The 18,222-nt window shown below is 35.1% G+C and overlaps 1 protein-coding gene across 1 annotated transcript in view; it reads right to left on the bottom strand.

Moving 5' to 3' along the window:
• GRIK4 (glutamate ionotropic receptor kainate type subunit 4) overlaps positions 1-18,222 on the bottom strand; it is a 670,650-nt gene that overhangs the window by 639,796 nt on the left and 12,632 nt on the right. The gene's annotated exons all lie outside the window — the stretch shown is intronic.

Raw genomic sequence — 18,222 nt, 5'->3', positions numbered from 1 at the left:
TTTTTTTTTTAATTATAACTTTTTATTGACAGAACCCATGACTGGGTAATTTTTTACAACATTATCCCTTGCACTCACTTCTGTTCCGACTTTTCCCCTCCCTCCCTCCACCCCCTCCCCCAGATGGCAAGCAGTTTTATACATGTTAAATAGGTTACAGTATATCCTAGATACAATATATGTGTGCAGAACCGAACAGTTCTCTTGTTGCACAGGAAGAATTGGATTCAGAAGGTAAAAATAACCCGGGAAGAAAAACAAAAATGCAAACAGTTTACATTTATTTCCCAGTGTTCTTTCTTTGGGTGTAACTGCTTCTGTCCATCATCGATCAATTGAAACTGAGTTAGATCTTCTCTTTGTGGAAGAAATCCACTTCCATCAGAATACATCCTAATACAGTATCATTGTTGAAGTATATAATGATCTGCTGGTTCTGCTCATTTCACTTAGCATCAGTTCATGAAAGTCTCACAAAGCCTCTCTGTATTCATCCTGCTGGTCATTTCTTACAGAACAATAATATTCCATAACATTCATATACCACAATTTACCCAACCATTCTCCAGTTCATGGGCATTCATTCATTTTCCAGTTTCTAGCCACTACAAATAGGGCTGCCACAAACATTTTGGCACAAACAGGCCCCTTTCCCTTCTTTAGTACAGAGATTTATTTCTTTGGAATTTCATACACACACACACACACACACACACACACACACACACACACTCAACTAGTAAGTTTTCCACCCTTCTCCCTATTCCAATACTGAGCTCCTACCTTGGTTGAATCTCACATTTTTTTTTTTTGAGGAAAACTTCAGAGACTCTTCAGTATCTCAGTTCTTCTCAGATTATTCTGATAAGAATATATTTTCTCAAGCTCCATTTCTCTGTTAATTGACCTCTCTGTTCACTTATTTTTTAACTGTGGATCTCTATAAAATTGTAACTGCATGCATCTTGTCCATCTATGTGTCTCTGTTGTTTTTTAAACAGTATGCCTCTGTAAAGTTGAAACTACATGCTGTTATAACTACATGTCCTGTATGGACTATGACTGCATGCTTTGTTCCATTTGTATCTGTCTCGTCATTTTGTCTGTGTTTGAGTCTTTATAAAATGTAATATGTCTGTGTGGATTCTGTCATCTTGAAATATTTAAAATGCAGTCAGCCAGAAAAACTTCTAAAGACTATAGCCTGAGAGTTTAGAACATTAAGAGAAAATAATGAACTTTTGTACTTGAAGCAATTGTCCCAGTAAGCAAAACTAACTCCCACTTTAGGCCATTTTAGGCTTTCCAAAAGATATTAAGTAATAAGAAAAAAAATCATATAATCAAAGTTTGTACAATGTCTAAAAAACATTTTAGCAGATTAAGGAATCTGAAGATTAATAATTTTAAGATTGCAGAGGAGTATTTTTGAGACTTTGGGTAATTCCAGAATTCCCTTCAGAAATACCTTAATATGTTTGTGGGTACCACTTTATTTAAAAAAAAGGATTAATTTTTATAAAAGTTAAAAGTAGAATTTTCCCTTGAAGAATGATATCTTCATTGCTCTAGAACAATGAAAGTAAAGCAGCTAATTTTGAAATAATCTCAGATTAAGAAAAAAAAACAGGTAAATGCTTTGCACTTTATAGCAATCTCTTGTTAACTCCTCCTTGACCACACTTGTGACTCCCCCTCTCCCTCTTATTCTGTAATCCCTCTCATGTCACATCAGATTCTCAAATCTGAAGAAAAAAAATTAGAAAAATGTAAGGAAACTTCCAATTGCTGGAATTCATTAACTGTTTAATCTCAGGCAAATTATATTATATTTGTTTGCCTCCATTTCCTGACCTGTAAAGAGAAAAATAGTAATGGTACTCAACTCCCAGGACTGTTGTAAGATCAAAATAATATAAATGATTGTAAAGTACTTAATACAGTGACTGGCAGATGCTAAGCACTAAATTATTATTATTTCTTTAATTGATTGTAATTTTTCCATACCGATAAATCTAAAGTGGTTTTAAAATGCCAAAGGTAATAAGGTCAATTACATGTGGTAATTTAAAAATTCAGTCAATGCCATCTAAAGTTTTATTTCACCTTTTAAATACATGATACTGTTTATTATTATATTCCTAACTTCTCTTATATCATGTAGTTTGAAAGACCATTGTAACAGAAATGCTGTTAGACAAAACAACATTTTTATCTGAATGTAGTTATACATAAATTAGATTTGTTAAAGGATGTAATAAAAACATGTATTTGCAAACCAATATTTAATGAGGTATATTTGTTATAAAACAAATAATAATAATAATAGTTAAATAGAGACTTTTTATTTGAAAATTCTTGGCTATTAGTGAAACATCAGAAAAGATATTCAGCCCTAAGATGCAGTTAGTGAAATTTTGTTATTTAAGGTAAAAATTCCTGGGACTACAATTTACTATTGTTTTGAGCTCTGATTAGGAGGATAGTTATCTGGATTGTCATGAAGCCAGTAGTAGAAAATGTCATGTGCTGCAGTCTGGGAACATCTAAAGTTGGATGTCTGTGCCTGAGAAAAGTTTTGGGGAAAACATTGGCATGACCTGGGTAGATTCTTCATGATTCTATTTTCCCATTGTGCAATTTCCTTTCCAAAATGGAAATTTCCTGCCTGGATAATCTTGAGCTTTGCCCTGTAACTACCTGACTGGCTGTCAGACACAACTCATGACTGGAATCAAACAGAGCTAAGAAGTTTATCCCACTCCGTTATAATTATGTCCCTCTTTTTCCCTTTATAAAAATTTCTATAATCAAAAATTTTTGTAAGTACAATACTAAATCTACTAAATTATAGATTGATACCAAAATATCTATGAATTACTATATAATAGGCTACAAATATAAACATCTTACAATTGTAACCTATATTTGTGGTCAAATTATAATATTGGGGTGATATCCTGTCTAAAATGGAAATAATACGACAAACATATGATGTAAAAATTTTCTAAATTAATAAAATAAGGGCAGCAAAGTGGTGCAGTGGATAGAACACCAGCCCTGAAGTCAGAAGGATCTGAGTTCAAATCTGGCCTCAGATACTAAACACTTCCTAGCTGTGTAACCCTGGGCAAGTCACTTAACCCCAATTGTCACAGCAAGATAGACAGATAAGCAACTTTTGAGAAAGGAGCAGGATTATATGATCGGTTTTCAAATTTACCTATCCTGGAAATGGCTTTGAGTACGTTTCAGTACTAATTTCTCAAAATTTGATTAAGATCTTACACATAAATTATGTTGACAATTGTAAAAAAAAAAAATGAAATTCTTTTCCCATTTTAAGGTACCTGCCTGATAATCTTAAAGGTCAGAAGAGTTCATTTTGTAGTTGAGCCCTCATAATTTGTTTTGAAAATTTTTATATCAGATGCAGGATGTAGCTAAGGATAGAAACAGCAAATTATATATAAACTAAAATTCTCTGAAGTTTCAAAATTAAAGAACAAATTTAAATTATTATACTAAATTATAAGAAGTCAGAATTATCTGGGAACCTCTAGATTTGGAACTAGAGGAGCAGAGTCCCCTTTATAACTGTCCTGAGAATAAAGCCTATTGTCCAAGAAAAGATGTCTATAGACCAGATAGCTATTTGAAATATCTGGGACTTAAAATGTGCTGATTAAATGGATATTGAGAATGGGTTATTAGGATACAAGGAGACTTGATATTAATTAACATTGGTGAAAATTATTACATTGTTTTGCATAGTTTCTGTTTAAATTTGGTGACATGCAAATCTCCCTTCTCAAAACTAGTCCATTGTGAGTACTCTAAGTAATCTGATCTGCATCTGATTTAATGTAATTAAGCAATTGTGGGAATTGTGAGGAAACCTTATTGCACTGTTTGAACTTATAACCCTGCATGGCTAGGTAACTGGACCATTTCTTGTGCTGTTTAATGATTCTTAACCAAGGATCTACATTGTGCTGAACAGAAACTCAGATCTAAAGACTGATAAAAGTTTTGTCACAATTGGCAACCCATATATCTTCTAAGTCTCATACTAGAGACTTAGTCCTTTTAACTGCTGCTGAACTTGTGAATGTGGACTCCTGGATGATCTGAAGAAAGATTCTGCTCTGAGTGTATAGCAGACCCTTCCAAGGATCTCAAGGATGGTCTAATATGGACCTAAAAGCAGCCAACATCTAGGTGACATAAGTGTCCCAGGATTTTGGATGAGGGCTGAGTTTATCATCCTAGTGTTTTTCTTCTTCCCTTTTTTTATGTACTCAAATGCCAAGTCCCTGCTTCAAGTATGTTTTGGCATTTTCTCTCTCTTCATTCTTGGTCCCCTTCTCCTTTTTGCTTACAAACAAATAATAGCTAGCAATAATGCCTGGAACATACTTCCCAGATATGTCCTTTTAAGGAACTAACCCTTGGACAACATCTCATCCTGATCCAACTTGCCTCCTGTGGCATCTTAGCTTATACCTGTCTCTCCTTTATTGGTCAGAAGAGTAAAGTTTCTTTTAGATCCCCTCCTTTTCACCAAAAGGGGAAATTATCAAGATACTGTTAACTGATGCTCTATTTTCCAGAGATAAGGCCCAGCTTGACATAAGAACAATCCTTTGTATTCACCTTCTGAGCTTAGGCAAACAGTAACAGGTCCAGACATGAAGTCCTACTATGAATAGACTTTTTGTCTTTAGACAATCTTGCCTCACTGTTGCTATTGTGCCTCACCACTTTTGCTATACTACACTGCTTGACTTTTATCTAGTCAGAAATGTATAAATCAAGGTTTAGACCCACTGCCCCAAGTCCCCATACTAGGGGTGGGATCCTTGACATGTGTCCTTGCTTACAAGCCATTTCCCTCATTTTGAAATTAAGCTTCTTCTTGATTCCTGACTCTCCTGTCTCTAGCATACTCCATTTCACTCTGGCCATCCACACACAGGCTAGAGGCTGGTCCAGACTGATTGAAAAGATAATTTAAGAAATATTAAACTTCCTGAAAGTCATGATCAAAAAGAGAGAACCTAGCTATGCCACTTCAAGAAATCATGCAGGAAAACTGCCCAGATATTATACAGCCAGAAGGTAAAATAGAAGGCAGGAAAAAAAAGAATGGAAAGATCACTGCCAGAAAGAAATCCCAAAATGAAAACTCCCAGAAATACTATGCCAGTACTCCTGTGTGAAGGACAAAATACTAAAAACAGCCATAAAGAAATAATTCAAATGCTATGAAGTCATAGTCAGGATTTAACAAGCCACCATTATAAAGAAGTAAAGGCTTAGAAAATAATGTTCCAGAAGGTAGTCATCTAGGATTACAACCAAGAATTATGATTCATAACTGAGTATAATCCTTTAAGGGTTGTAGGGGTGGGAAATGAACATCTAATGAAATAGAAGACTCTCAAGCATTACTGATGGAAAAAACCAAAGTCAAACACAAGACTCAATGAGTCTTGTGAATGAGGTATATAAAGAATATAATATATATAAATATATAATATGTATATATATATATAAGAATATAATATAATATAAAGAACTTCTAAGAACTTTATCATCATTCAGGTGATTAAATGGAGTCTAGATAGAGGGAGTCTATAATGTTGGGATGATCTTTTGTTTATGAGAATGATAGGGCTAGATAGGAATAGGGCTAGAATAGAATCTATTATCCTTCGGTTAAAGTTATAAAGGCAAGAGTAGCAATCAAAACAGTCAAAATATAAGCAAAAATAGACCCATTTTAGATAAATGGGAGACCTATATCTTGCTAAAAGATATCATGTGTGCATTCCCTTTTATCCAGTAGTGTTTCTAGTGATATTGTATCCTAAAGAAATCATAAAGGAGGGAAAGGGACCCACATGTGCAAAAATGTTTGTGGCAGCCCTTTTTGTAGTGGCTAGAAACTGGAAAGTGGATGCCCATCAACTGCAGAATGGCTAAATAAGTTATGGTATATGAATGTGATGACCGTGTTAGCACCCTGGATACCTTAGAATCAGCCAGAGTCAGGATAAACAAAAGTCCTCAGTCTTTATTCTTGGTCTTTAGAGATAGGATTGAATTGGATGGACACAGAATCTCCTTCTTCCTCATCTACCACCAAAGTGATCTTGGCTAGTCTTACTTCACCCCCAAGTCCCTCCCAAAATTCTCTGTATATACCAATTATTGAGCCAGCACAGGATATTGGGAAGGGCCATTTCCCAAATATATACTTATAGAGTATTGTCCAATCAGTAATTAGCCTGAAGTGCTTGTTTGTCCAGACCTCAGTGCATGAACTCAAGAGTCTCAGCCTTCTACATATGAATGTTATAGGATATTATTGTTCTGTAAGAAATGACCCGCAGGATGCTTTCAGAGATGCCTGGAGAAACTTACATGAACTGTTGCTAAGTGAAATGAGTAAAACCAGGAGATCATTATACAAAGCAACAGCAAGATTATACAGTGATTAATTCTGATGGACATGACTCTCTCGTCAGCAATGAGATGATTCAGATCAGTTCCAATGACCTTGTTTTGAAGAAAGCCATCTGCATCCAGAGAGAGGACAGTGGGAACTGAAAATAGACCACATCATAGTATTTTCACTCTTTTTGTTGTTGTTTGCTTAAATTTTGTTTTCTTTCTTATTTTCTTTCCTTTTTAATCTGATTTTTCTTTTGCAACATGATACTTTGTGGAAATATATAGAGAGGATCTGCACATGTTTAACATATATTGGATCACTTGCTGACTAGGGGAGAGGACTAGGAGAAGGGAGGGAAAAAATTAAAATACAGGGTTTTGTAGGGTGAATGTCAAAAATTATCCATGTATATATTTTGAAAATAAAAAGCTTTAACTTAAAAAATAAAAGATATAATGGACAATGAATTAATATCGATATTTAATACATATGTACCAAATGGTATAACATTGAAATTTCTGATGAAAAAGTTAAGTAAATAGCAGGAATAAATGGACAGTAAAACTATTCTAGTGGGAAACTTCAATATATTTCTTTAAGATCCAAATAAATCTACCTAAAAAGAAAGAAGAAAAAAGTTAAGATGAATAGAAGTTTTAAAAGTTGGATAGATCTCTCAAGAACATGGAATGGGAATAAAAAGAATTATATCTTTTTTTTCCAAGTGACATTGTTGTAGTTCATTATTTTTGAAGAGGATCAAAAACATCAAAGGGTGAGATTTTGACTTATATATGAATTGGATTTAAGTGAGGTAGACTTATGCAAAATTGTCAGTCTCCCTCTCTCTTCCAGAGTCTTTGAAGTCCAGTGGCAAAAAAAAAAAAAAAATCAAGATGACTGGCAATGGTTCAGAATGCAATGGATGACCAAGCTCTAAAAGCTCCATAATGCATGCTTCAGCTGCCTTCATGGACACTGGAACAAATTGATCGCATCTAGTCTACCAGGAGAGGTCTTTAGATATCCTCCTAGCTCATCAATGCATTTGATACCCCTTGGTTACCCTCAACTGATAGTTTAGTCCATCTGACAAGATGGTTTAACTGGAGTATGACTGCTACTCATGCCATAGCTTCTTGGAGCCATAGGTGATAGTTGGCTAAGAAGCAAACACCAAAGGTCGGGGGGGGGGGTATATGAGATATTCAAGAAGGGCTAGCAGCCCTGATGTGAGGGTTTGCTGAGCTCTTTTCAGGGCTCTCATCTATTATTGCTGACCATCTAGTGTCTATGTGCATTTCTTCTTACTGCCCTAATAATGATAGTTTTTAGGAGTTGCATGTAACATCTTTCCACATAGGAATTTACTGAATATCTTATGATTATTCTTTCATATTTACCTTTTGATACTTCTTTTTAGTCAATGTCAAATTATCTATTCAGCCAGGTGACACAGTGGATAGCATGCTAGACCTAGAGTCAAAAAGACCAATCTTCCTGAGCTCAAAACTGCCCTGAGATACTTACTAGCTGGATGACTTTGGACAAGTCACTTAACCTTATTTACCTCAGTTTCCTCATCTGTAAAATGAGCTGGAGAAGGAAATGGCAAATTTGTCTTTCCCAGAAAACTCCAAATAAGTTTATGAAGAGAAAGACATGACTGAAAAGAACTGAACAGTGAGTAAAATTCATTAAAATAGAAGCTAATCCCCAATTGATAAATAACCAATCTTTAGAGGAAAAAAATAAAGCTATTAGTACATATTTTAAAATGCTCTAAAAGGAAAATGGCAAATGCTTGAGGGGATGTAGAGTTACATTAATATACTATTAGTAGAGCTGTAAATTAGTTTAACCATTCTGCAGAAAAATTGGAATAATGCATAAAAGGTTGTAAAATTGTGCAGGAGATGAAAGAATGAGTAAAAGAATTCATGTCTTCAAAAATGTTTATAGCAACTCTTTTTTTATGGTGGCAAAGAATTGAAAACTGAGGGAATGGAAAATAGACAAGCTATGGTATATTATTATAATAGAATATTGTGCAATAAGAAATGATGAAAGGGATACTTTCAGAAAAAACCTAGGAAGAGTTATGTGAACTGATGCAAAGTGAAGTGAGCAGTACCAGGAAAACAATCTATACAGTAACAGCAATATTATAAAGTTAACCGACTATGTAAGATTTAGTTAACTCTGATCAAAACAATGATCCACCATAACTCCAAAGGAGTCATGATATAAAAGACTATCTATGTCAGATAGAGAAATGACAGACTCAGAATACAGATTTCACTTTATTTTTCTTGCTTTTTTGGAGACATGGCTAATATAGAAATATATTTTGTATTATTTCATAACACATATTTCTTTTAGTTTCAATGGGTGGAGAAAGGAGCAAAGAGGGGGAAGAATTTGAAATAGGAAATGAAAATGAATTTTTAAAGGAATTATTTGAGCAGGAATTTATAGATCATCAGGCCTAGAGTCAGGAAAACTCCTCTTCCTGAGTTCAAATGTGGCTCAGAAATTTACTAGATATGTGAGCCAGGGCAAAGCACTTAGACCTCCTGGTCTTAGTTTTCTCATCTATAAAATGAGATGGAGAGAGAAATGGCAAAATACTATATAGTATGTCTGCCAAGAAAACCTCACATGGAATTACAAAGAGTCAGACCCAACTGAAAAATGATTTAATAAATATAGTAGATAACTATCCATAAGAATGTTATTGAGTGGATTCATACTTGGGGTCTATGTGAGAAAATGAGTTTCTCTTAAAGATCAGAAAGTTGCATGAATGATGAGAGATCTCAGCTATATAAACAATTGAAACTTTTTTCAATCTTGTGCTAAATCAGGAATAACAATCAATATTTACAATATATTTTATAAAGTGTTCTACATTCAATATTTTATTTGATTTTCAAAATGGCTTCAATGAAGTGAGTAATGCATATTTTAATCCCTTTTTGACAAATGTGGAAACTAAGAAACTGACTTGTTCAAGATCATTTATAAAAGTCAGAATCCAGATCTGAGTCCAAATAACAAAAACAGATTTATACATGTATAAATTGTGTGTGTGTGTGAGGGGGGGGAGGAGGGAGAGAATTTACATAGCCCTTTAAAATTTATGATGTGCTTTACCAAAGTTTCTAGCACTTAATAAATGCTAGGTGGTTGATTGACTACAAATATTATGCCATTTGATCCTCACAACAACTTTGGGAGGTAAGTGCTAATATTATCCCTGTTTCATAAGTGAGGAAGCTGAGACAAACATAAGTTAAGTGACCACCCCAGAAATACACTGCTAGTAAGAATCTGAAGCTGAATTTGGACTCAGGTTTTCTTAAACCTAGGCCCAGTGCTCTATCCATTGTATTACCCAGCTACAATTAGTTCTTCTGATTCCAAATTCTGGGCTCTTTCTACTTATACTATATGTCTTCTTCCCATTTTATCAGATTTTTAAATGAAAAAGTATTTATCAATCACTTAACTTTTGCAAAGCACTGCATAAATGGAATTTAATAATAATAACAAAAATGTATGTAATGCTTTAATTTTTAAAAATGTACTCCATACGAGGACTCATTTTTTTCTTAAAAAGATGTTTCCTTAAACATCTTAGTGATGTATTCCATTTTTAACAATACAAACATTTATAAATTGCCCCCTACTCTGTGAGAAGTCTCCTTTGACAAATTAAAACAATTGGGGCAGCTAGATGGTGTAGTAGATACAGCACTGGCTTTGGAATCTGGAGGAGCTGAATTCAAATTTGGGTTCAGACACTTAACACTTACTAGCTGTATGACTGTGGGTAAGTTACTTTCCTCAAATGCCTTGCCTCCCCAAATTAAAATAGTTAAGAAAAATTAACAATATAGTGAACTCATCTGAAAGTACACCCAAAATTCCTCATCTCTAGCATCCTTCTACCTCTCTAATATTATTTTATTTTTTTAACTAAAATCTATTTTCTCTCTCTCCTACCCCTAACCTCTTCTTGGAAAAAATGAGAAAAGAAAAATAAATTCTCTGTAATAAATATGCATGATTGAGCAAACAAATTCCCTCAATGAGTGTTTATGAAAATACATGTCTCATTCTTCATCCTAAATCTATCCTTTTTTAGAAAGTAAGAGAAATAAGTTCCTTCTTCTACCAACACTGCCTCTGATAAATTCTTGAATTGCCTTCTTGATCAATTTATTTTTCAAGATCTGGAGGATGAAACAAAAACTGTTATTCTGGACTTAATTCTAACCAAGAAAGAGAAAAGAGCTTCTGAAAGAGACCATATGGAAATCTTGAGATGTAATAAACAAGGCATCTTAGGGTTTGTGATAAATGCAAAAAACATTAGACATAAACTAACAAGGATCCTGGTCCCTCATACAACAGATCTGAAGGACCTTAGAAAATAAAGGTGGGATCAATACTGTGGTTTGAAATGTTTTTTTTAAAGCAGGGTTGGGTGAGGGAAAAGAGTCTCAAAAGGGATAAGAGCCTCTCAAGAATGAAATTCTTGGAACAAAATCATTATGGTTCTGCTAAGGAAAAAAAGAAGGAATCATCCAAAAAGACTGATGTTTCTATTCATCATTGAACTCAAACTTGAAAATGACATAAGAAATGGAACTGACAGGTAGCTTAGGACACATACAATGCAGTTCAGTCCTACAGGGAGTGATGAGGAATCTTTTAAAACCCAGAATAACGTGATCAATAGGTTATGATAAATAGGGAGATCATATGAGTGCACATAGATGCTTTTGATAAGTTCAGATCATAAGACCCAGACAAACTGCCTCCCAAGGTGCTAAAAGATTAGGTGGCTATGAATCCTGAACCATTGTCAGAGAAAGTGGAAAGATTCTGGAGAACAGGAGAGAAACCATGGGACTGAGGGGGGCAAATGTCATCCCAACTTTTTAAAAAGTGAAGAAGTACAGTGTGCAAAATACACACAACTAAGCTTGACTTTGATTCTCAGCAAAATTCTAGAATAAATGTTAAAGAGTATGGTTGAGAGCATCTAGAAAAAGAAGCATGAATCACCGAAAATCATCATAGCTTCAACAAGAGTAAGTCAGGCTAAGCAATCTCATATCCTTTTTTAAGGGGTTACTTGAAAGATGGATAAGGGAATGACTATGAGTCAGTCAAGTTGTATTTATAAAGTGCCTATTATGTGCTATGATAGGTTTACCATAAAAAGGCAAAAACAAGACAAAACATAAATGAGAAAGAGACAAAGACAGAAACAGAGACAGAGAGAATTTAACTAGATAAATACAGCTTAACTAGATTTTAAAAAATATTTAATATAGTCTGAAAAAGGAAGTGCCAGTAGAAAAGATATGGGCTAGCATATTTCATGAATTTGGAACTAGTAATATGATTGTAATTCAAACAGTAGTCAGTGGCTTGACAAAAGGAGATATCTAACAGATATCTCCAGGAGTCTGTCCTAGGTCCTGTGTTTTATAGCATTTTAATCAATCACTTGGAAAAAGGCATGAATTGCATGCTTATTCGGGAGCAATGGTTAATACACTGGATGTCAGAGTCAGAACTAAGAGACCTGAACATTGGGTTGAATCAAATTATATTCCATCTAATATAGGGATAAATGAAGTCTCATAATTGGGTTCAAAAACTACATGTCACAAAAACAAGTTGGGTAAGTCATGGTTTGAGAGTAGTTCATCCAAAAGAAGATCTGGGGGTATTAATGGAATACAAATTCAATCTGAGTTAACAATGTGAGGTGGCAGTCCAAACAGCTAATGCAACATCAGGCAACTTTAAAAGAGTTGAAGCCTCCAGAAAGCAACCCAATGGTCCCCCTGTACTCTGCCCTCTTCAGATCATATTTAGAATGTTGTGTTTAGTTCTAGAAAGACATATTCTGAAGAAGATATTGAAAAGGTGGGGAGAACATTTAGAGAAGGACACTCAGGATGGTGATTGTTTTCAAGATAATTTCATACGAGGCTCAGTTAGAAGTAACTGGGAATATTTAAGGGAGCAGAAAAGACTAATGGGGGATACAATTACTATTTTCAAATGTTTGAAAGTTGGTCACATAGAAGATGGATTATAATTATTCTGCTTTGGATCAGAGGTCAAAGTAATAGACAAAATTACCCCTCTAGGCTTGATATGAGGAAAACATTCCACTCCATTAGAGCTCTCCCAAAGCAGATAGGACTGATTTAGGAAGTCAAGAATGCTACATCCTTCCTAGAAATCTTCTAGCAAAGGTTGGAAGATCATTGGTCAAAGACGTGGTTGAGTATTTTTAAGAAGGAACTAGATTAAATGCTCTTGAAGGTCTCTTCCAATATTATGACCCAGGAGATGACAAAAATAATATGGTTTGTTTTTGCCTCTTACAGCTACCATATCCTCCTAAAAGGAGGATCAAAGAAGATAGAATAATGAGAAGAAATGAGACTACTGCTCCAGATAGATAAGACAATAATAGAGATGGAAAATAACATCTATTTTAGTCCAGGAAGAACATAAAAAGTGACTAACAGGAAATTGAAACTAACTTAAGCATAGAGATAGTTAGGGAGCACCTGCTTGCTCCCAATGAGTCCAAATCCCTGAAACAGTTGGTTGATGTGATTGCTGAATAAGTTGTCATTGATCTCAGAGAAAAGTAATGAATAAGACAGGCACACAAGACTGGAGACAAGTGCATGTTGTGCCAATTTTCAGGAGGGGAGAAAAAAAGGACCATTCCAACTGGAGGTCAGGGAGCTTGATGTCAATCCCAGGAAATATTCTAGAACGGATTATTAAAGGAATGGTTGGTGAGCATTTGAAAAGAGAAGTGGTAATAATTATAAGACAGGATGATTTCATTAGGAACGCATCATGCCAGACAACCCTCATTTCCTTTTTTGACAGGAATACTAGACTAGCTGATTAGGAAAACACCATAGATGTTCTTTCTATAGAATTTAACAAGGCATTACCAGACAAAGCTTCTCATGATTTTCTGCCAAACAAAATCAGAGAAAGATGGGATAGATAATAGTATAGCTAGGTGATTTTGAAATAAGTTGATGACTGACTGGATGCCAGCCCACAGATCTCTAGTAAAATGCTACGAGGATTGGGTCTTAGTCTTGTTCAATTCAGCATCTTTACCAATAAAATGGATAATCAAGTCTTAAATAGATGGTAAGTTTATCAAATGTTCAGATGATATGTAAGTAGGAGTGAGGTTGAATTTCTAAAGCAGGAATTCACAACTAAAATTCAAAAATATCTTAATAAGCTTCACCTAATGAAATGAAATTTTTAAAGTAAATAAATACATGCTTCTTGGGCTCCAAAAATCAGTATAGGATGAAGATTTATAAATGACTAGAAAATGTTTTGTGTGAAAAAGATCTGAGGGTTTAGCATGCTACTATTTTGATGTGAGTCATCAGCGTGAATAAGGCAGCCAGAAAGCTAATATTAGTGTGAGCTGCATCAGACACAGTGGCCAAGGCTAGAGAGTACCACTGTCCTCAGTCCTGGGCAGGTCCCAACTGGAATGCTGTTCTTAATACCAAACATCATATTTTGAGAAGGACATTGAAAATCTAGAGAAAGTACAAAGGAAGACAACCAAAATGAGAAGTCTGAAGATCATGCCAATCCAGATTCAGCCGGGGGAACCAGTAGAGGGTAAGGAGCTTAGCCATGAGAAGGCTTAGAGGGATCATGATAGCAGCTGTCTTCAAGTCTCTGAAGGGCTGTCATATGGAGGAAGAAGGATTAGAAATGGTCTTCTGGGCCACAAAGGACAGAACTGGGAGCAATGCATGGAAGCTGAAGAGGCTAATTTTGGTTCAACTAAAGGAAAAAATATCTTGGCAATAAGAAGTGTATAGAAGAAAAATAGATCACTAGAGAAGGTAGTATGGTTCTGTAACTGGAGGCATTTAAGAAGATGATCACTTTTTAAGAATGCTTCAGACAGGAGTGGGACTAGATAACTTCTGAAATTCCTTTCAAATGGGAGATTCTGTCTTTCTTTTTTTTTCAGATTTCTTTTTCTTTTTAATTAACTATTGTACTTTCCCCAATTATATGTAAAAACAATTTTATATTTATTTTTAAAACTTTGATTTTTAGATTCTCTTCTTCCCTCCTTCTTACTCCCCTCATTGATAATGCAAGCAATTTGATATAGATTAAATAAGCCTGGTTCCTCAAGCTATAAAAATAGACAAAACCAGACAAAATCATTGAAGAGCTAGCAATCCATATACAATCATGGATTGTAAGTTCAGAAAAAATTCCAGATTTAGAAGTCTACCGAGAGCAAGGATGGGGTGGAAAGAGGGTCATGGAGGAGGGATATTAAAGCATCAAATAAGAACCATGTTGAATTTATGACTGTTAATAAGAACAAAAGGTTGCTTGTGCCTCTCTTAGATTTTTATTGTTTATTCAATTGCAGTCATGTCTTCATGATCCCATTTAGGATTTTTTGAGCAAAGATCCTGGAATGACTTGCCTTTTCCTTTTCCATCTAATTGTACTGATGAAGAAACTGAAGCAAACAGAGCTAAGTGACCTGCCCAGTGTCACACAACTGGTAAGCATCTGAGTCCAGATTTGAACTCAGGAAGATGAATCTTCCTAACTCTAGGCCCAGCATGCTATCCACTATACTAACTAGCATCCCCATCTCTCTTTGGTACTTCTGTTCCATTTTGCATTAAATGTATGTATGTTCCCTAGTCCTTGACTACACCACAAAATTCATAAAAGTAGGAGCTAAGCCATTTATTTTTCTATCTCCCCTAGCCCTTAGTTCTACACTCTGCATGCACCTGTGCAAAAATATTTCATTGTCCATAACTGAAAGCTTCCAAAGCTTCCTTAATAACCAGCCACCTCAGGAGGTAGAGAATTCTCCATCCCTGAAGGTCTTTAGGTAGATGTTGGATGACCGTTTATCAGGAAATCCCAGCAGCAATCTGGTATCTCTAGGATAGGCTACAAACTGTTCTATTTGTCATAGAAAGCTCTTCAAAACTCAGCCCCCGTCTACCTTGCCAGGGCTATTGCACATTACTCCCTTTTATGTATTCTATGTTACAGACAAAATGGTCCACTTGCTGCTCCCCAGATACATCAATCCATCTCCCCTCTCTAGGCCTTTGCATAGGCTCTTCTTCCTCCTGGAATGTGCTCTCTTACTGTTTTCATCTCTGAAAATTCCTAGCTTCCTTCAAGAATTGGATCGCGTGCCTCCTATCCTGACACTGCAAACTTTTGGATCAAATGAAATAATGTTTGTTAAAAAGCACTTAGCACATGAGCAGAACCAGGAGATGCTGTATACCATAACAGCAATATTGTAGGATGATCAGTTATGATTGCCTTAGCTCTTCTCAGTAATGCAATGATCTAAGGTAATTGCAAAAGACTCATGATGGAAAATGCTATCCACATTCAAGGAAAGAAAGCAGATTGAAGCATACTATTTTTACTTTTAATTTTTTTTCCTTTTTGTTTTTCCCTTATTTTGATTCTTCTTTCACAAGACTAATATGGAAATGTTTTTTATGACCATACATGTATAACCTAGATTGTATTGCTTGTTATCTTGGGAAGAGGGGAGGAAGGAAAGGAGAAAAATTTGAAACTCAAAATCTTACAAAATTGAATGTTGAAAATTATTTTATGGATAATTGGAAAAAATAAAACACCATTAAATGAAAAATAGTTTTTAAAAAAAAATAAATAAAGCTCTTTTAAAAAATACTTAGTACATGGCCTGGCATACAGTTGATACTGTATAAATGGTTTTGTTTCCTTTCCCCTTCTTTTTCTCCCTAGTAATGTTACTTTTTATTTACAGTTGATATATTTACTGACTACATGTCGTTACCCCCCATCCCAGTAAAATATAAGCTTTTCTAATTGGGGACTATTTTATCTTTACATCCCCAGTGCCTAGTACAATGCCAGGCACTCAATATGAACTTAATAAATGTTTGTTGAATAAATGTTACATATATATGTGCGTGTATGTATATACACACATACATATATGTGTATATATATATATATATATATATATATATATATATATATTTCATATTGCTTGTCCTCTTAGGGATGGAGGAAATAAGGGAGGAAGGGAGAAAATTTGGAATTCAAATTTTTTTAAAAGAACATTAAAATTTGTCTTCACATGTAATTGGAAAAAAATAAAGTACTATTAAAAAAAAGAATGCTGTTGATGGAATTCATATTTTGGACAAGGTTGAATTCGACAACTTGTGAAGTCCATTGCAATTGAATAATTTTATGATTCTATGAGTTACAGGAGCATGTTAGCATTCTAGTATCTTCCCAGCAGTATGTTCCTATGACTTCAGTCTAGTTTTGCCTACAATCTAACTTCTCAACTCCACTGGAAGTAGCCATGGTTGATCTCCAATTGATTTCCCATCACCATTCCAAATCATTTAGACCCAAATGTGCCTCCTTGTCCTGCCCTATTCTCTAAATGAGCAAACCAGGTTACCATTCCCGCCTACCCTCTGGATTCTGAAGAAAAAAATTAAAGACCTCCATGTAGTTTCATCCTCACAGGGTGGTAGCTGCAATTAACCTCGCTTAGTCAAGGTTCAGCTTGACTTCCAATCAATGCCGTGCCTTGCTGTTAATGCATCAATACCTTTAACTCCTTCCTCCCTCCCATCACCAACTCTTCTCTCAGCAACCTCTGAATGAGGAAAATCTGGTAACCAAAGAGCAGAAGGCATGGATTTTTTTTTTCAGGAGATCCGTCAGGGATAGGTTAAACTACTCATAGACTCAGACATTGACCTACCTACCTGTTCAACAGACCTAGTGAAAAATCAGGAAGAACAAGGAATTTCATTTCTATTCTAAGTTGCCTACTTAATTTTTCTCTTTCATATCTAATTGGATTCTAAGTGGACTGGCTTTTGTATCTCCTGGTCCTCTTCCTCACTTTTTAAAAATCAGGATCTTTCCCTAATGTTCTCTCCCTGATTCCCAACTTACTTTATACTCTCCCCATTATCAGTTGCATCCTCTCATATAACTTCAACTATCCCTTTCTATGTACATGAGACTTCCCTCTCTTATGTACTTACTTAGCAACAGGCAAGAGGTCACAGACATAGATTGATATAAACTGGCATCAGAAGGCAGCCAGTCTAATCTGCTTATTTTGCAGATGAGGAATTTCTAGGAGTTAGGAGACTTTCCCAAAATGAAATAAGTAATAAGCAGAGCTGGAATTTGAATCCAGGTGGTTTGACTGAATCTAGCATATTTTCTGTATTTTAATTATTTGTGTATCTATTCTCCCCTGTCTGCTGGATGGCACAGTAGATAGAGCACTGGGTCTAAAGTCAGGAAGACTCATCTTCTTGAATTCAAATCCTAAGTCTGACGCTTCCATATGTGTTAACGTGGGCAAGTCACTAAACTCTGTTTGCCTCAGTTTCCTCATCTGTAAAATGAGCTGGAAAAGAAAATAGCAAATCACTCCAATATCTTTGCCAAGAAATCTCAAATAGGGTCACAAAGATTGGACAGAACTGAATAACAATCTATTTTCCCTATTAGATTTTAAGCTCCATTAAGTCAGAGACTTGGGCTTACAGAAACTTTTCCCTTCTAATGACTTCAAACAGTAAGAGCTTAATCAATGTATATCGAATTGAATTGGTCCTTTCCAGAGA

This window comes from Sarcophilus harrisii, chromosome 3 (genome assembly GCF_902635505.1).
Source record: "Sarcophilus harrisii chromosome 3, mSarHar1.11, whole genome shotgun sequence".
NCBI classification, from domain to species: Eukaryota; Metazoa; Chordata; class Mammalia; order Dasyuromorphia; family Dasyuridae; genus Sarcophilus; species Sarcophilus harrisii.
The sequence above is the reverse complement of the archived record's forward strand: the minus strand, read 5'-3'. Positions and strand labels throughout refer to the sequence as shown.